Here is a 20,865-nt window from a genome sequence, read left to right as displayed (position 1 = left end):
GGTAGGTGAGCTTCCAGATGTCCAGGATGAGTGTTAATAGGAGGCGACATTTGGCTGTCAGCCAATCTAGCCTCAGAATAACCTGTGCCCAAGTCCCCAAGACCCCAGGTAGGATGCTGTAAGACTTTGCCTTAAGTGGGGAATGACTCCTGTTTGATGAGTTTCTCAATAATGTGTACCCTTGGTGGGAACGGGGTCATTCCAACCCAGAGAGAACATCATCATAGGGGGATAAATAGAACAAGTGCCGTCTCTGGCAAGGAGCAGAGGGGTGATGCCAAAATGACGCACCGTTAAGGCCAGCATCTTGGTTAGCCTCCCACCCATGAGGATTGCTACTTACGATGGGAAGATTTTACTGGTGGTCACCCCAGACCCTGAGGAGAGAAAAGAGACATCTAAGCCCTTGAAGTTCCCTTTATTCTGTTTGGTAGCCTCAGAGTAAGTAGCTACCTTCATCCTCACTGCAGTCATGACTGGTCTGCCCGGACTTGTATGGTTTCCCCGCCTTCCTCCACCTGTCCCAGTGTCCTCCTCCCGGGAGCTGCATGTCATGGCTTCTCTGGACCAGGAACTTCCCAAGGGTGGGGCCTGTCTCAGTCATCCATGTCATCCTGATGTCTAGCACAGGGTTTGGCACATCACTGGTACCCAATAAATATCTGACGAATGAAAATGAGGTATAGATCGTGGACAAGTTACAGTTGCTTCATCCTTACAGACAAGATGATTGGCTAAGACTTGCTGTAATTTCACTTATGTACAGATACAGCTAAATGTCTTCAGGGTAATGAAGAAACCTGGCACAATCTAGTTATTAATTTTGTGTGGGTAATCATGATGATAATAAGAATTCTCCTCCCCCCACAAAACATTCTGGTTTGGATGTCTGAGATGGGTATTTTCCAATTCTCCTTTTTGCTCTATACTCTAGGGATGTGGCCTTGAATCCCCAGAGCACTGGTTTGGGAGTTTGAATTAGTCAAATGGACTGGATGATAGATTAACTGGTGGATTATAAGAAAAGTATGAAACTTAGGGCCAAAGAAACTAAGTCTCATCATGATGATGGCATTTACTATCTATATGGTTTTGGGTAAAAAAAAAATTCTGAACCTCAGTTTCCACATCTGTAAAATGGGTAGAATCATATCTACCATATAGCATTGTTCAGAGTATTAAGGAACTGCAGGAAATATCCTGAGATGAGGAGCTCATGCTGATGGAGGAGATAGAAAAGTAACCAAAATAACTGATCTGTGGGAACTGTATCCTGGCAGAGGTCAGTCCAAGACCAACTGTGGGACCCTTAATTATTAGTGCCCACCTTGTGCTTTGGCCTGTGCAGGGCACAAGGGCCATGATGGTTTATGCCCACACCTGCATAAATATGATGTTCTCAGCTTCCCACAGCCCTTGGCCTGAGTGGATCCCAGTTTGGACTCTACATCTCAGCAGACAATTGTCAGCAGACAATGAGGAAACATCTCTTTGGATGCGAGGTACTGCACACATGTGAATTTAGCTCCTAATGCACAGCAGTCACAGTAAATAGGAAATGATAACTATCAGGAAGCAGCATCTAAATAGGTGCAGAAGGGGCTTCCCTGGTGGCGCAGTGGTTGAGAGTCCGCCTGCCGATGCAGGGGACGTGGGTTCGTGCCCCGGTCCGGGAGGATCCCACATGCCGCGGAGTGGCTGGGCCCGTGAGCCATGACCGCTGAGCCTGCACATCCGGAGCCTGTGCTCCGCAACAGGAGAGGCCACAACAGTGAGAGGCCCGCGTACCGCAAAAAAAAAAAAAGAAAAAAAAAAAGGTGCAGAAGGCACTAGCTTCTGGACACTCAGTGGAAACATGTCACTTTGCTTGTAACGATCAAAACCTGTCCCGCTACTAACCCACATGTAAAAGGGGCACACTCTGTGACCATGTTCAAGTTGGAGGGTTCAGACTGTAAAAGGGGAGGTCATGGTAGAGGTCAGAATAGGAAGTGGTCGTTTGTCCTGCTGGATCCCTCCCCCTGCCCCAGGACAATAAGGATGATTCCTACAAGGAACATTCACATAATGGTGTCTGGGAGTGCGGTCAGACTGAGGGGTGGTCCATGAGCCCATGGGTAAGGAAGGAGGGTGGTGGGTACCAAAAACCTGGTGAGTGAGGTGTCAGGTGATCTAAGCCAGGTCACCAGGCATCTTTCTGTGCCTCAATTTCCTCACTACAGAGCATGGTACTGAGTTGTGTGCAGCAAAAGAAAAAATTGATGGTTGTAAAGTTCTTTGATTACACAGATCACTAAACAATAGCATTTAATTATTTATAACGTGTTTTGAGATCTCGGGGTGAAAGCTGTGACGGCTGCAGCATGTTATTAACTGGTTGTCGGCAACCTTTGCTCAGGGAATAGACTTAATTACTATATCAAATGGATGCAGTGGAGGGGTGAAGGACCTCCTATCCCTGCTTCCACCCCACCCACTTCCCAGCTCTCCCTGGCCAGTCCAGTTGGGGGAGTGCGTCCACTTGTTCTGAACCCTTTTCCTTACCTGTGGTCCTTCCTTCCAGCACACCCAAGCCTGCACTCCACCGCGGTTATCACCCAGGAGCGCATTGTGAGCGAGAGCTTTCTGGGCTTTTGGGGTTTGATGAGGCTGCTCTCTGCTGTCCCTGTGTATCAATCACCAGCTCTAATTAGACCGTAAACATCCTTTTTTTCCCTCTAAGCTTGTTGCCGGTCATGTGGCCGATATGTAAATCTCAGTCCTTGGAGCAGTTTAATGGCCATGGTGACCATAGGTAGTAACTCAGGCTCTCCTATAAATGGAAAATAAAAACAACAACCCGTTACTGATGATGGTAGGTCTGCAACCTGCATGGGGAGCGTCGTAAAGTTGAGCGATTGCTCCTGTGCTTGGTTGAGGACAGGACAGGGGAGGGGGCTCCAGGTGGCAGGAGAGCAGATTTGTGACCTGCCATTTCCAGGTTGTCTCCCCATCTCTGTCCCGGCTCCGCACAGCCACAGGTGCAGAACTTCACCTGCCCTTCGCAGCCTGCGGGAAGTGGTTCTCATCTGGTTCCTTCCCTGCCTGTGGGCAGGGTTAGCATCTACCTGTGGGTCTTCCACCCTCATTCTGAAGCCGTTGTGCAATGCGAGCGGCTGACCAGGGTCACTGCGGTTCTCTTCCCCTCTCATTTGTGTGACCAGTTTTAGAAGGACAGCCTGACAGAGTGGAAATATAAGTGTCCTGAATGCAAAGATGTTTGCCTTTTTTAGTGACGGCTGTATCTCCAGCATCTAGAGCCATGTATGATGTGTAGTAGATGCTCAATAATTTTTTTTGAATGAAGCAATGAATGAATGAATAAGTGAAATCTCTGGATTTGGGGGCTTGGAGCTCTGAATCCCAGCTCTGCTGCTTACTAGCTGTGGGAGAGTTACTTCGTCTTTCTGGACCTCAGTTTCCTCACCTGTAAAATGGAGATCAGATGTCTATATCCCTGGGCTCTTGGGGAGATTAAGAGAGATGACGTATCTAAACATGTCTAGCCCTGGCTGGTACATGTGTTACCACAGGATGACAAATGAGGATATTGAGGCTTTGAGAGGTTAAAGGGTTTGCCAAAGTTTTCAAGGGGTGGAAAATATAAGAGGGAGAAGCCAGGTCTCCTGAGTCATTCAGATTCAGTTCTCTTCACTGTTCTAAGTGATGTCACAGATATCAGAGGGAATTTGGTGGTTTCTTTCTCCATCCCTGGGGCATTTGGGGGTCTTCAGAACTTGTTCAGATCTGACCTCTACTTTAGCAAGTATTTTATTGAGGTCTATGATCAGTTGGGCTGCAACTGGGGATAGGAGTGAATAAAACCCCTGTCCTCAAGGAGCTCACAGTCTGGTGGAGAACATAAAGGCGGTGAAAATGACAATGGGATATGGGCAGACCATAATGGTGCTGTGTACAGAGCTTTGCAGGAATTCACAGGTGGGAGGGTCTAACTCTGTCCAGGGGTATCTGGGAAAGCTTCACAGAGGACAGGATGCAAGATGAGTCTTGAACAACGAGAAGAAATGCTTCTCCAGTGGAGAAGGGAGTGGAGTGGAGTATTAGAGATAGAAAAATAGGGTGTGACTTGAAAGTGTGAATAGGCATAGAGTTTTCATGTACTGATGAATGGTTTGGAATAGGGGTATACGGAAGAATAGGAGAAGATCAGGCTGGGCTGGATAATAAATGGCTTTGTAGGCTATTCTAAAGATGTACTCTTTATTAAGGGCACTGGGGAGCCATGGAAGAATATAAGCATAGAGAGTGGCACGGTCCTATTTATGATTTGATCAGATGACTGTTGACTGACTGATGAAAGAAACAAAGGACTTCAAAACTGGGCATAATAAACTCAGATTCAGATGTGAATGAAGTTAACTGAGACTGTCTGACATACCTTGCTCTCTGCATATGTCATTTTATTTATCCTCCAATGCAGCTACAAGCCAAGGAATGCCAAGGGATGACAGCAATCACCCGAAACAAGAAGAGTCAGGGAAGGATCCTTCCTAGAACCATTAAGAGAACATGGCCCTGGCAACATCCTGATTGTGGTCGGACTCCTGGCTTCTGGAACTGCGCGAGAATAATTTTCTGTTGTTTTAAGCTACCCTGTCTATGGTTATTTGTTACGACAGCTCTAGGAAACTAATACAGCAGTCCTCCAAAGCAGCCTATGAAAAGATGTTAATTTTAAGAAAACAGATTCTGGTAGAGACCAAAGAAGTAACCTTGGTTATCACCCAGTGAGTACTAGGTTTACTAGTAATCAGGTTTCAGATAATCAGGTTATCTGATACCGAACCCATTCTCTTTCCATTATACTGGTAAGAACTTTTGTGAGCAGCTTTGCTGGGAAAGAGGTTAGCCATGTGTGGGAGCTCCACTTCTGGAAGGTAAAGAAGAAGGCAAATTTTCTTTGGGAAACCTAGACGGCATTCTGGAAACTCATTTGAAGCCAGTAGAAACCGTTTGACCAGCTTGAGGGACAGTAGGGTCACTGCTTCTTTAGTTTTTCCTATCAATCTCTTGAGTCCCCACTTACATTTTTAGGATGAATCTCCCAATTTCCAAGGACCAACTGGGGTCTTGTTTAGTTAGAAGGTGGTCCATTCTGTTCCCAGATGTCACCTGAGAGAACCAGAAATTCTGACCAGTTCATGGGAGTATCATTTAGGTCCTATCCACATGGTGGCGCTGTTGAACACCAGTCTTGTACAGCCCAAGGAAACAGGGTGCACTGATGTCCTTGCTGGCTGAAATCCCTGCACAACTCGCAGAGGTGGGCCTTGGGTGTGAGGAGTCCCAGAATGGGCCAGGGTGAGCAGGGTTTCATTGCAGCAAGATCCCAGCAGTTGGATTCCCAAGCCTTTATGTCGAATAAGGTAGATTTTTTCTCTAAAACTGATATTGAACTAGCCTTCATGGTTTGAGGTTATAGGTTCTCCATCCTCTCTTCCATCCCAGGAGGGTGATGATGAGAAGGTGTTTAACTGTATCTGGGGAGACCAGGCTGGGGTCCAGTTACTCCCACAGGGAGGCCTTCCTGCACCCTAAGTTTAAGTTAAAATGATACATGGTGTTCCGTGCTTTAATTTTATCAAGCCTATCACATATGTATTCATGTGGCTATTTGTGTGATTTTTTTTGGTATATTGTCTGCCCCTCCTCCCGACCAGGGAACCCCATGAGGGTAGGAATCAGGAATGTTTTCCCACTTCTGTATTCTCAAGGCTTAGCGCAGAGCCTGGCACCTAAGGAGAATTTCATTCAAACCTCAGCTCTTTTGCCAAGTATCATGGCTTTGAGATCTGGGGCCAGTTTTCTAGTCGCTCTAAGCTTCTCTTTCTTCATCTGAAAAGAGGAAATAAAAATATACCCACCTCTAAGGAATGTTGAGAGGATTGAATAACATAGAGCACGGAAAACACAGCACAATGCCTGGCACAGAGCAAATACTCGTTATACAGTAATTTTAAGAGTTTCACCTTCTTCCCTCCCTCCTTTCCTTCCTTTCTTCCCTCCCTCCTCTTACTGCTCACCTCCTCACTCTCTAAGAGTTTTGTGTGCGTGTATGTGCGTGGGTATATGTGTTTGTGTGTGTGGATGTGTGTATTTGTGTATGTTGTGTATGTGTTTGTGCATGTATTGTGTGCGTGGAAGTGAGGCATCTGTGCTAACCTCCAGCACAGAAGACTCTCGTGCTTGAGTGAATCGCCTGGCACTGCGAGGACATGTAAGGACAATGTAGCTCTCAGAGCTGTCCTCACCGGCCCTGGTGGTAGCTCCACCTCCACAAGCCACCTGCAGGGGAGGTGACCTCGTTTGTGATGAGGGCCGAGGACCACACACCTGAGTCCATCTTTCACCCGCATCATCCTGGGTCTTCTGCCACTCCTCCTAGCCTCTAGGCTCAGCACAAGAGGATGGTGGAAGGTGGAGAACGTAGTGGGTTGAGGGGACTTCCTTCACTCCCTTGGGAACTGCTGAAGGGCAGTCATCAGGGAAGACCCTAGGGATGTCACCGACTAGTGACCTTGGCAATTTGTTAAGCTCTTGGTGCCCCGGTTTTCTCTTCTGTATGAAGGGAATTTTTGAGTTAAGAGTAGCACGGAGGGCTTCCCTGGTGGCACAGTGGTTGAAAGCCCGCCTGCCGATGCAGGGGACACGGGTTCGTGCCCCGGTCCGGGAAGATCTCACATGCCGCGGAGCGGCTGGGCCCGTGAGCCATGGCCGCTGAGCCTGCGCTTCCGGAGCCTGTACTCTGCGCAGCGGGAGAGGCCACAACAGTGAGAGGCCTGCGTACCAAAAAAAAAAAAAAAAGAGTAGTACGGAGAGTCTTAAACAGAAACGTATACCCAGGTCAGGTAGCCAAATGAATGAAGGAGGCTAATTTTAGGGAAGATTGCCGTGGGAAAAATATCCTGACCCAATGGGGCAGATGTTCTTTAACTTCAGCCAGCTGTCGCTACGTGAGGAGTTGAGTTCGGAACTGCTAGCTTTCCGATTATTTAAGAGAAGGTAGAAATCTGGACTTTTACAGGAAATCCCTCAAATTTTCACGTTGGCAAAACATTCAAGTTTTCTTAAAATGTTGTATGTGGCATAAATAAAGCATCTCTATGGTCCAGATGTGGCTGTCAGGTGAGTATTTTGTGAGGTGCATATATGAAATGCTAAATAATATATATATATATATATATATATATATATTTCAAGTCGGGTGCTGCTTCCCCTGGGATAAAAAGGGAGAGAACTGGGGAGAGGGAAGGAAACAGAAGGAAGGTGTGGAGAGGGAAGGGGAGCTGGGAATAGTTAAGAGATCTTTAGGGGCAGTGAAGGCAGAGATCCAGTTGTGGGAGTGTGTTTGGCTTCTGTCTGTTCACACTGTGGAGCCCCCAGGACAGAGCCAGCCCTCGTTTCCACTGATGGGGTAAAAACCAGCCCACTGCCTCAGTGTTGGGATGTTCAAGATGGGGGCTACCAGGGTGTCTGAACTCTCACATTTCCTTCTGGGATCAGAGGGTAGGGGGCTCCTGTCCTTCTCTCACCCACCATCACTGAGCTGCAGGATATGGTATCTGCAAAATAAAGGGGATTCAATTCAAAGTTGGAGGGATCCTTGAGTGGTTCAATCTGGCATCTGATGTCACCAGACTAAGCCAGATGACCTGCAGTTTGGATCCAGATATCCTCCAGTGCCTGATGGGACGGGAGCCAGTGTGGGGAGGTGGGGGCATGTGTCAGTGAGATCAGCTGCCCGCCTCCCCAGATGCTCTCTTTCAAATGCATCTCAGTCAGTGTCTGGGGAGCTGGAAGGTCCTGGGCAAGTGACTTCACTTCCTGAGTCTCAGTTTCTTCATCTGTAAAATGGGAATAATGACAGCTGACTCTCACATTTCATCTTGCATTTGCCAGTGTTACACGGAACTGGTCACCATGCTTACTTCTCCTCCAAGGAAGGGGACTTGTAAGCTTTCAGAACAGTCCACCTAAGCCTGGCCCTGCTCCTTATTCCAGAGCAAACACCCAAGAGGTCTCTGGCCTCTGAACCCTATATTCATTATGCAGGTCATTTGTTGACTTTTGTAATGTAGAAATCAACCCTCTCACTCCCAAACAGCTTAGGTATCTTCAGATTTAGGATTGGCAGAAAGATAAGCAGAGGGTGGCTGAGGTTGACATGGAAATGGACAAAAACTTAAGAGAAGGGAAGCTGTGATGGGAACGGGTGGAATGTGAGTGAATTAGGTTGACAAAGCTTTTTGAGCATTTAATATGCTTCTAGGTATCTGCGACAGTGGAGCACAAGGTGGTTTGTGATCCACTCCTAGAGCTCACAGGCCATGAGGGAAGCCAGACCCTGAGCAGAAATGACAGATATGGAGAAAGCTACAAAGGGGGATGTTCAGGGTGCTGGGTGGGGGGTGAATCCAAGGAAATCTAGCACAGTCTGGTGCAGTCTCCAAAATGAAGCATGTTAGTATTTTAAATAATAATAATAATAATGACTAACAATTACTGAGGGCTCACTATGTGCCAGTGAGCCCTATTTTGGTTGCATGATCTCATCAGATCCCCAGAGCAACCACCGAAATACATACTTTAAAGGAGTTATGGCTCTGGGAGGTGAAGTAATGCCTGTGGTCACTTGGCCATCCAGTGGTGAAGTCAGCTTTGGATTCAAGACCTCATGATTGTACAGTGCACAGACTCAGGGAACTCTGGGCTCCAACTAGTTCTGCTTGGAGGTTGGCAACCTGGGTGACACCAAGGGCATCCCCAAGGGCATGAAAGGATTCTCATAATGTAGGAGGAGAGATGCTGGAAAAGTAGACACACTTGAAGAAAAGGCTGGAAATGAGGGAGGGCTACTTCCATCTCTTCTCCTTGACTGTTCACCTTGTTGTCACTTTCCTTCAGGGACACACAACCTCTGGATTCATTCAAAATTCCTGGGAGGATTTTTCTCTAGGAGACTCATACCATGTATGTAATTAGGTCTCCCATGGTGTTTCCAACTTTCCCTTTTTATTTGCTGTCCATTGAAGTTGAGGAGGTGCCTGAGGTCTACTCCTCTAAAGAGTGAAGGATGAAAGGAGTTGCTGGATCTCCAGCTCTCTGAGCTGCCACCTTGGTCTTTATAGAATATTTCAGAGACCAGCCCATCAACTCAGTGAATGAGGAGGGAGCATATGTTTGAGGTCCCTCCAATACTCAGACAATACCAGAGGCCCACAGGGGAGGAGAAACAGCCCCATGGCATAAAATCTTCCCAGACTTAGGGATAGCATGAAGCCTGACCTCTAGGAGGGTGATTGGTGTTGGAACTTACTTTGTTTCCAGACTTCAGAGATGCTTGCGTGCGTGACTGTGACAAAGGGGACTGTCACAAAGGGACTGTCAAGCCCCTGTTGGGACTTGATCATCCAGGCAGGGTGAGGGTTGAGTGAACTTTTACTGGGCTTGGTTGAATCTGGACAGTGAAAAGGAGAAGAGGCACAAGGCACATTTTAAGGACCGAAGTAGACAACTCCTCTTTGTGGTTCTGAAGGTTCGGACACTTTCTTTTAAACTTCTGTTTTCCTTCTTCAGCTGGAAGGGGTCAGAACCAAAGCTGAAAATGGTGGCATCTAGACATGAGGCTGACTTCTCTGTAGGGGAGTTCCCCATCTCAGACTGGCCAAGGTGAGACTTGGGTGCTGGGTCAGCTTGGCGAAAACTTCGTAAGAGAGCCCAATATTTAGTAGTATATTCAACAAGAATGGATGGCCCCTTTCTCGATGTCAGGACTTGTTCTGGGAGCTGGAAATTCAGAGGTGGTAAGGATGCAGCCAACCCTCATCTCTCAGGACATCGGAACTGATGCCAGAGAGAATACACAGTCAAATAAGATATCCCCGTGTGAAGACTTGAAACAAGTCTTCACAAGATTTATGTAATAAAAAGTCTTACAAGATCTATGTAATAAAGTGCTGTGGTTTTACACAGAGAGGAATGACTATTCTTCTAGGTCAGACAAGGTGGCTGGGACAAGCTTCAAGAGCTTTGATTTAAACTCTAAAGAATATGTAACCTGAATAAATCTTGACGCCCACATGGCTCAGTACGATTTTGGGGTTGTGACACAAGAAAGAGTGAAAAAAGTAAATTTTATTCAGTTCCTGGAGGAAGTGCTAAATGGGAGAGGGCTACTCTTATAAACATCTCTTCTCCTATATAGTTTCCCCACTCAAAGTCCTCTACACAGCGGCTCCCCCAAACTCCCTCTATTTTCCAATCTCCACTCTCAATACCACAAGTTTTGCCTACTCTGAGCTCTCTGGTATTTTAAAAACATGTGTCTATACCTCAGCTCTTTGTTAACTACATAGCCCAGTCTCTGCATTCTGTGGATATCTTAATGAGGAATATTGCCCTGATTCTTCTTCCTAAGGAAGTAGGGAGGGGAGAAGATCTGGAATACTCATGTCTTAATGCTTTCTCTTCCTGTTGCAGTTATGGGGTTTCACTAAGTTGAGAATTTGGGAAAAGGGCACCGTGGCAAAGAGGTACCTTGTACAAAGGCATGAAAGCACATAAGAAAACGTTTTACATTTAGGTGTGAACAGAGCTGGGGATGCTCATGAGGAAGCGGGAGGGGGGAAGGCTGAAGAGGTTAAAAGGAGCTGGATTGTGAATGACCTTGAGGCTGATGACTAGGAATCTGGACTTGATCCTAAGAGTGATAGAATCCATTGAAGGTTTTTTGGTGTGTTTGTTTTCAATGTGGATAAGATGGGATCAGTTTTGTATTTTAGGAAGATGACTCTTGGTGGCTTGCAGGAAGGTTGGATTGGATGCAAGGAGAGGCTGGTAACCAGAAAACCAGTCATGAAACTGTTGTGAACACCTGGACAGTGTGACCTGAATTGGTGTGACCTTGGTGATGGAAAGGAGGGAATGGATGTCAGAGCTATTTCAAGGTGGAACAGGTGGGGGAAAGGGCTAAAGGGCTCACCAGTGTTCATTCATTTGCCAAGTTGATCACGAAAGAAGATATTGGGCACAGCACACATGGATACCCTATGCCTAGACACCCAATCTGCGTGCACAGTAGGGTGATTGCACCTGCCATTAATTACAAGTCTAGGCTTGGAAGCCTCTTTCTGAAGAAATGGACCAATGGATTCAGAACACACATCTGGGTGGGGCTTATCCACATTTCCAGCTTTCCTTTCCACTTCCCACACAGACTCTGGTCTCCAAGGACTAATCTGGCAGTACTGTCCTCTTTCTCAACCCACTGCTCCTCCCTGCTTGGCTTGAAATGTAGGTGGAGGCCATTAGGACATGATTCTCAGGGTGCATACAGGAGAGTGGGGAGGAAGAGACATGGCCTTCAGAAGTAGACAGCTCAGGACTCAGGTGTAAACTCCACCAGGCTTGGTGAGCCTCTCTGCCTCACAGAGCTTCAGTTTCCTCATCTATAAAATGCAAGTGTGCCTCTCTTACGAGGTGGTGAAATTATAAGATAACCCCCCTATAAAACTCCTAGCTGTGGTCTTGGCACATAGTAGGTGCTTAATAAGTGTTCATTTGCTTCCATTAGATTTTGGCTTCTAATATAGCCCCAAGTCATTTCTTAGGTAGAGAAGTAACTGTGTCTGGTAACTGTTGTAATGCTCATGTTTCATTTTGGAGATGAAGACATTGAGATTCAGAGAATATCTATCTATCTATCTATCTAGCTAGCTATCTATCTATCAACCAAACACTGGTTGTAGACTATGGTTTATACTATCTTATAGGCAGAAACTTGCCCCACTTCAAACTGAATCCTGACTTCTGGCTCCAAACAACTTTCAGAACCAGGGTATCCACAAGATACCAGAGTATCCACAAGACCCTCAGCTCTTTAGTTGACCAAGGGCCTGAGAAGTTGAATTCTAAGGGCTGCCACAGGAAGTTTGAATCTTGAGCCTCAAGACATATCTTCTGTCCCCTTAGTCACTGGCCAAGTGATTCCCTTGACAGGAGACTGGTCAATAAGACAGTCCATCATGGTCTTAGAGGAGGTTGGGACCAAACCCCTCTGCTCCAATCATATTGTAGAAGGAGACTCTGAAGGGGATGCCATAGAGCCCTTAGCAGCTCAGCTTTCAGGATGGGAACTTAATGAAGATAATCTTGGAGAATCTCTCCTTTCTGCCATGAGAACCAACCAAACCCCAGAAAGTTATCTTAGCAAAGAGCTTTGTATCTTACAGGTATTTGACTTACACAATTCAGCTTTGAAACAAAAAGGGAGAGAGAAAAACAAACATTTAAATACACAGATGATTCTGGCCATTAATCTCAGTGAGCATAGACTCAGAGTGACCCTGAGTGGGGAGAGGTTAATCTCGTAGCTGGGCGTCAACTTCAAGTCCAAGTGGTTCTCTATGTGTGAATGCCTTGAAGCACCAACTATGATTCTGGTAGTGAAAGATTTTAATATTTTCATGCAATGTTGCCCCAAGTGCACATCTATTTTATCCTGTAGTAATCAAGTGAAGAAATGGTGATTTTTTCCAATACTGGAGAGAAAATCTGGCCTTGTGGACAGATTGAGAAAAGAATGTGAGTCCCCAGTATGGATCCTGTGGTAGTGACTAATGATGGTTACCAGCACCCAGTTCTTTTCTCCCTCTGAGTACAGAGAAGACTGAACAACTTATGTTTGGGTGGGGCCACATGACAAGTTCTAACTAATGAGTGATATACGTTACTACTGGGTCAAAATATTTAATTGCCAGGGCAAGAATGTCCAGAGATGTTTGTTTCCTTCTGGCATGGTGACAGTTGGTGGCTGCTTTGTAAACCTGGGATCCCTAGTGACTACAACAAATGGAAACTCCTTGCCTATCTGCAAGAAACATGTGGTGCTGAATGAGAGATAAATCTTTGTGGTTTTACCTGAGATTTTTGGGGCTTGCTTGTTATAGCAGCATAACCCAACACATCCTGACTGATACAGAGCTTTTTTTAAAGGGGAATTTTGGGTACTTTATTTTACTAATTTTAAAGGGATTGTCACCTTATGTTGTGACTTCAGAATCTTCATCCTGATGACTCTACTTGAGTAGTATAGGTACCATTTATTGCAGCTTACTCTGTTCTAAGCACTGTGTACTCTCATTAAATCCTTACCATGACTCTATGAGATTGAAAGAGTAATGCTCATTTTGTAGATGAGGGAATGAACATAGAGTGGTTAGGAACTGTGTCTAAATTCACAATGGCAGGGATAGATTTTAAAGTCAGGTCATTCTGACCCCAGAGCCAGTGTTCTCTTGATTCTATCACCTGTCCTTGCAGCTTCAGAGCTCGGTTCCTTCAAGAGAGAGTGCTAGCCAGCTGGGGGTTTGGCAATGGAACTGCTCCACCAAGCCTTGCACCCTGGTGCCAGCCCATCCCTTGCCGTGTTTCAAGCCTCCAAGCACCTCCACTTACCCCACACTCCTTCCCACACTAATGATATTGACTCTTGCCATCCTAGCAGGGTGTTCCACTACCTAATCACTGTTTGGAAACCTCTGAGGGTGGAAAACATAATGTTCAGTGCTTAATGGTTAAAGGATTCATGTCAAGTCTGGAGCAGAGTAGGATACCTGGGGGTTGTTGGCATAGGGCAGGGCAGGGGGTGCTGGGGGTTCAGACCAACCAAGGGACATTGCGACATGGAAAGGCAGGGACAAAGGCTCTGGCAGAGTCTGCTCAGGCTAAAGCCAAGATTCTTAGATTATCTGGGTCATGGGGATATGGGGCATATCACCCACCATTGTCATTCTTAGATCCCTTTCTGGGGCCAAACCCTCATTTCTGCTGTATTACTATGGCGACCATTCACTGAACACTTACTTACCATGTGCCAGGAACCTGGCTGGGAGCCTGACAGTCATACTCTTATCGATTCTTCACCACAATGAGGCGAGCTCTTGTCCCCATTTGGAATCTGAGGTTGAGAGGGTGAAGTGACTTGTTGAGGGATGCATAGCTGGTGGGTGGAGGAGCTAAATCCAGGTCTGTCTGGGCCCCTAAACTTGTACTCTTAAACTCTAAGCAGCCATATGCTGCTTTTGAACAAAGTATGGAGAACAAAGACAGGTATCTTTGGCGTCACAGTGATGTAACTCAGACCTCAAAGCGTGAGCCTTGACTTTTTTTTTTTTTTTTTTTGTGGTACGCAGGCCTCTCACCGCTGTGGCCTCTCCCGTTGCGTAGCACAGGCTCCGGACGCGCAGGCTCAGAGGCCATGGCTCACGGGCCCAGCCGCTCCGCGGCATGTGGGATCTTCCCGGACCGGGGCACGATCCCGTGTCCCCTGCATCAGCAGGCGGACTCTCAACCACTGCGCCACCAGGGAAGCCCCTGCACTCTTTTTATTAAAGAATTTTTTTTAACATAAGATTTACTATCTTAACCATTTTAAGTTTACAGTTCAGTGGCATTAAGTACATTTACGTTGTTGTGCAGCCATCACCACCATCCATCTCCAGAATTCTTTTCATCTTCCCAAACAGGGATTCTGTATGCATTAAACACTCACTCCCCAATCCCTTCTCTCTTAACCCTTGGCTTTCTGTTTCTATGAATTTGATGACTCTAAGTACTTCATATAAATGGAATCATACAGTATTTGCCTTTTCGTGTCTTGCTTATTTCACTTAGCGTCATGTCCTCAAGCTTCATCCATAACGTAGCATGTGTCAGAATTTCCCTCCTTTTTAAGGCTGAATAATATTCCACTGTGTGGATAGACTAGTTTTGCTGATCTGGTCATCTGTGAATGGACACCTGGGGTTGTAAGGTTGCTTCCACATTTAGCTACTGTGAATAATTCTGCTATGAACACATGTGTACAAAAGGGTCTGCATGCTTGACCTATCCACCATGTGGCTTCTAGCTGCTCAGAGGTTTTAATTTCACATCAACCTGAAGGCATGGTATCACTGTCATGTCTTTGAGGCTGAAGGATGGGGCATTGTTTTCCCAAAGTTGCTATGCAGGATTATCAATCATTCCTTGCAAAACCACACTGCTTTCCCATCCCTCTCAAATGCCCATGATAGACTCCTCAGGCTGAAGAAGGAGCTGGGTGAGGGTGGTGAGGGAATGAGTGAAGCCTTGAAGTTGTTTGAGAACCAGTAAACAAGCAGTCAATCTGTAAGCCCAAGAAGCAAAAGCCAGAGGCACGGCCCTGCTCTGTTTAGCAGCTGGCTTAGGGCACTTCCCATCTTTGTATTAGGAAATCACAGGTAGGTCTGGAGTGTGTTATGCTACCAAAGTGAAATATCCACTCATGCCTTGGGGTGCCCTTGAGTCCTTGTGTTATCACTGAATTTCTGCTCTTCCCTACTAACCCCTGTTCCCAAAGGCTGGGACTTCACTTTGGCTTCCTTTATTCATTAATTTGTTCAAATCATTCATTCATCTATACAATAGCTACTTACTGAGTTTGGTTGTGTGTTAGGCACTGGAGATAGAGCAGCAAACAAGCAGATATGGTCCTGACCTTTTGAATATTGTTTTATAGCAGGAGAGACGCGGAATAAACTAAGTAGGCAAATTCATATATAAGATTACTTATGACATTGACAAGTGCCACGAAGAAAATAAGGCAGGGTTGTAGGGTAGAGAATGACTGCAGGAGGGGCTGGGGGAACTTTAGAAAATGTCTCTCTGAGGGGGTGACACTTGAAGTCAGATCCAAGTGAAGAGGCACCAACCATGCAAGGACTGGGGAGAGGGCATTCCAGGTACAGGAGACAGCAAGTGCAAAGGCCATGAGGCAACAAAGAGCTCGGTGTCTTCATGAAACAGAAAGAAGACCTCTGGTTCTCCTGAATTATCATGATTCCCCACGGCCTAGTAGGACATTGCATTTGTGCCAAATGCTGCCAACCTTGGATTCCTGCTGAAAATGGAAGCAGCTCCCCATGCCCGGCTCCTGACCATATCCAATTTCTCCGTCTTCTGCTTCCTTCCATGTTCCCTTAGGTCTTCCTACACCTCTCTGTTCCCAGCTTGCCCCAAGTCTGAGTCCAAGAAGCCAAAGACCTCCTTTTGGACACAAGTTGTTATTTGACCTTGAGCTCAGAGAAGATTCCCCCAGATGGAGGTCTATCTCTGATGTGGTGTGCCCTGGGGCACCCCCTTTTCCCCAGGCTTCACAGATTGGGCAAGACCAAATTGGTGTTGGCAAACACATCTTCATTCATTCATTCATTTATCAATAGTTAATTGGGCACTACCATCAAAAGAAATAAGAATAAAAGCATGATGACAATTAATGATGGGGAAGTCAAGCAGGATGATATGTTTTGAGTGCACTTAACTGGGACCTGGGGCTCCGGCAAGATTTTTTAGGACGAACTGATGCATAAGTTGAAACTCGAAAGATGAGTAGAAATTAGCTAGTGAAGGGCCTCATGAGAAAGAAGAGTATTCCAGATTCTGGAAAGTGCATGTGCAAAGACCCTGAGGTAGGAGAGAGCATGGGGCATTCAGGAAGCCACAAGTTTAAACTGATTTAGGGATGTTTGTAAAGGAGGATATGTGTGGAAGAATATAGCTGGGAGATTCTCTTGCCTGTAGGGTCCAGATTCTTCAGGGTCTTTTCCACTTTTTTTTTTTTTTCTTTTTAAATCACATAATCCTTTTCTAGAGAGTCAGGTCAATCACAGAGGTACACCATTGCAGAGGAGGAGCAAAGACGGAAGTGGGGTTACCCTTGACTTTCTCATGTGTTTTGCTTTCACAAGGACAGTGATCTCTGTGGGCGTCTCTCTTCCTTCTGAGACTGGTTCTCCTCCCTCAGGGAGGAGAACCTCCCCTCCCCTGTCCCTGCCTACATGTTCCCCTACGTTTCTGGTAATACCTCCACCATCTTTGGGTTTTTCTTTGGAAAACTCTACCCCCTCCACCATGTGAGTTCTAAGCTGCAGTGTTCATTCAGGCTTAGGTAGGCAGACCCTGTGGTTGTTGCCAAGAGAATGGATTGGAGGAAGACTGCTCGGAGGGAGAATGCTAGTTAGGGGACGTTGTGGTTGTCCCGGGCTGGGGCAGTGGTGGAGTGGGTGCAGAGAAGTGGTGAGGTTTGAGAGATCTTCAGGAGGTCTTCTGAAAGGTTTAAGTGGGGCTTGGATGAACCAGTGGATGGACACACACACTGCAAGGAGAAACACCTGTTTGAACCTCTTGAACCTGTTGAGGCCAAAGGTGTGGAACTCTGGGACCACGCAGCTGTATGTATGACACTGGACAAGTCACTGAACCCCCCGACCTCCAGTTTCTTCATCTGAAAAGTCGGGGTGCAAACAGTACCTATTGCATAGGTGGCTGTGAGAATGAAATGAGTCACGCTCAGTACTGTGATTGACACATGCCAACGCTATAACTATCACTGTTGGTTAAAAATATTCTGATGCATTTCAGTAAACACATGTGTTGCAATAAATAGGGCTAAAGCCCAAGAGGGAGACCTGGGCTGAAGGCAAAGATGTGAGATTTGTTTTCCTGGGTCAGGGCTCCCCTCCTCAGGATAAATATTTGCAAGGTTAATGTCACAGCGTTTAAGAGAATCAACTCTTCACTGATCCTTGCAGATTCTTTGGAGGAACTGATTTGCATCTGAACAATTAATATGCCAATTGCAAACCAAGCTACTCTACTCCTCAGCACTGCCCCAGGGACTAGTTGTAGTTAGCATTTCAGTATTTAGTTTGAGTTACAGCGTGTGTTCTGGAGCAATGAAAAGACAGTCCATTAAAAAAAAAAAAACGCAATTCACTTCTCCTTATCCTGACTGATCTTCTTTCCCATTAGCCTGGAGTCACTTTGAACTCACTTGTGCTGTGGTTTAAACAGCAGCCCACGATTCTCTAAGATGGGTATGAGAGCCTGTCTTGAGAGGCACGTTCCTCTGTAGTTTTATGAGCCTGTTTGTGGTGGCCTGGGGAGGAGCTGATGCAAATTAGATGATAAACATATGATTCTTCCTTAACCAGGTTCCTGGCTCTGTACTTCTCCCATGCAAAGAGTCTAGCTGAACAAGAAGAATAAAGAAAGTGAATAGTGAAAGAAGAGAGTCAACTGATAAAAAAACACACAGCCTAAAAGTTGAGAATGTATGTTTTATTCAGTGGCCTTACGGAAGACCATAGCCCTGGAGACAACCTCTCAGACAGTTCTGAGGGGCTGTTCCAAAGAGGTAAGGTAGGAGCAAGGATGTATAGGAGTCTTTGCTGAAAACAAACAAACAAACATGTAGTCGAGCATCAAAAGATTGTTGCTAATCACAAAAAACAGACATCTCAAGTTAATGATTTTAGTGCTTTTCTGTGTATGGGAAGATACAAGAGTCTGGGCTCATTGAAATTGTTCCTTTGATACACATCTTAACTATCTGGGGCCAGAAAGCTGTTTTTCTCTGTCCTGAATTCCCTTCAGGGCACCGTTGGGGGCAGCTGCAGTGGCTGATGGCCTGATGACAGGCAATATTCTTTGTTTACTGAAATGGCAGGTGACACTTTTTGTCCACAGAGGAATGAGCAAGAAGGTAGATCAGCTTCAAGCTAACCCATCCTATCAGTGATCTATTGCTGTGTAAAATACCACCCCCCAACCTTAGTGGCTTAGAAAAATGACTTAGAGTCTGAGAGTCTTTTCTGCTGGTCTTACCCCAGCTCACCATGTGACTCCATTCAATTGGGTCTTGGTGGACATCTGGGTTGCCTGGCCAATCTTCAAGGCCCGAGGTCAACCTGACCTTCTTCCAGGCAAAGTGATCTCATTGGCCAATCCAAGTCACAAGCCCAAGCCCAGAGTCAGTGTGGGGAAGGGGTCTACACAAGTAAGGATTCTGAGAAGGGGGATTTGTTGGGGGTCGCTAATGTGATGATCTACCCCAATAGTCTATGCAACATTTCAGAAATTTATAACTGTGGGTTCACTGAATCATAGAATGGTGATGATGAAGATGTTGATAGTACTCATAATACTATTTTTAATAATGTATACCATTTTATTTAGAACTTATTTAGTCCAGGGGCTTAAATAATACAATGAGTAATTTGACTTTTTCAGCAACTCTGCCAGGTCAGTACCATCCCTAGTTTACGGATGAGGAAACTGAGGCTCAGAAAGGTGAAGTACGTTTCTCTAAGTGCATCTTGTGGCTGTAATTCCTTCTAAAGTGGGAGAGGTAGGGCCTGAATCCTTCCTCCTTGGCCAAGAGATCTTGGGACAAAGCTAAATCACAATTCCAAAGCCAGTCCTTCGACTTGTTGAATCCTAAGCAGCTTTCACTAAACAGCAGTTTGATGAGCTGAACAGGAGTGAATCAGAAACACGAGGTTGATGTTTGTCTTCATGCGCACGGGGGTTTGGCAGTCTCCAGGCTCCCTTGGCGAGCAGGATTCGGGTGCTGCTAAAACCTGGAGCTCTGGCGTGTGATAGCATGACCCTTCCGGCCAGGCCAGGCCTGCCGCCTGCCTTCCTGCTGTTCAAATCAGAGGGTGGGAGGGAGGGAGACGCAAGAGGGAAGAGATATGGGAACATATGTATATGTATAACTGATTCACTTTGTTATAAAGCAGAAACTAACACACCATTGTAAAGCAATTATACTCCAATAAAGATGTAAAAAAAAAAAAAATCAGAGTCTCGGCCTCTTGTGGCCTCTCCTGCTGCTTTGTCCCGCCCTTGAGCCCTGGGGACAGAATGGCAGGAGGTGTCGCCACAGCCCCATCACGTGTTGGGGAGAGATGGCACAAAGCACGGTTTCCTGGAGTGCTGTCAAAGCAGCAGTCCCCCCCACCCCCCACCCCCGGGTGCCAGGAAACCCAAGCCTCGGAAACTGTGGCCGTAGGTTCCATCCACAGGCTGTGCTGTCGGTAAGAATCTCAGAGAGAGGAGGAATGCGGCCGAACAGGAGGGCGAGGCTCACCCAGGCAGACTGGGAGGTGACCTCGTCTGATTCCTCTAAGACTCCTTTTCAGGCTGCAAAAAGCTTGGAATGGATCTGGTTAATCAGGCTTTTTTTTTTTCTGTAATTGCAAAACTTCTCAGAACCTTTCCTCTTCTGACGGGACATTCCAAGACCTGGAGCAGGACCGGAGCAGATTCAAGGTCATCGGACAGAGAAGCATTTTGGTGGGTGTTTTGCAGGACTGCTGTTCTGTGGGATGCACTAAAAGGATGCTGTTTTCAGTGTGTTCGCCCTGAAAGTGCCACAATACAAGCTCCACGACTGCAGAGATCTCATCTGTTTTATGCATGTCCCTGGAGTCCAGCACCGTGTCTGGCTCAAGATAAGTGGCCAATAAATAGTGGATAAATAAATGAAAAAATGAATGCAGGACACTCACTGCTATCTTTCTTTCCTGTTTCCTTCTTTCCCTTCCTCCATCTCCACTTCTTTCCTTCCCTCCCTCCCTCCTTTCCTTCTTTTATTCCTTCCAAGTATTTACCAGGACAGACACTATGCTAGATCCTAGAGATGCATTAGTGAAACAAAACAGGTCTGCTGTATGTTAACTAATTACTGTTTTTCACTGTGGGGGACTGACCACTTTTGCCCCAGCAGCTGGAGAAGGGTGAGAGGTTGAAGGCTGCCCAGACCCCTAGAGGACTGGGGAGAAGCCCCTTCATGGCAGGCTGGCTGCTTGTTTGCTATGGTCAGCCCCTTCTTGTTTCCTTTAATACCCTTTAACATGCCATTGTCCCGAAGACCCCAGATACCCCAGACCTGGCAAAGCAGGCCACTAGCCTCCACTTGCCTTTGCTGCTGCTGCTGCTGAA

This window comes from Globicephala melas, chromosome 15 (assembly GCF_963455315.2).
Source record: "Globicephala melas chromosome 15, mGloMel1.2, whole genome shotgun sequence".
Classification (NCBI taxonomy): Eukaryota; Metazoa; Chordata; class Mammalia; order Artiodactyla; family Delphinidae; genus Globicephala; species Globicephala melas.
This window is presented reverse-complemented; position numbering follows the sequence as displayed.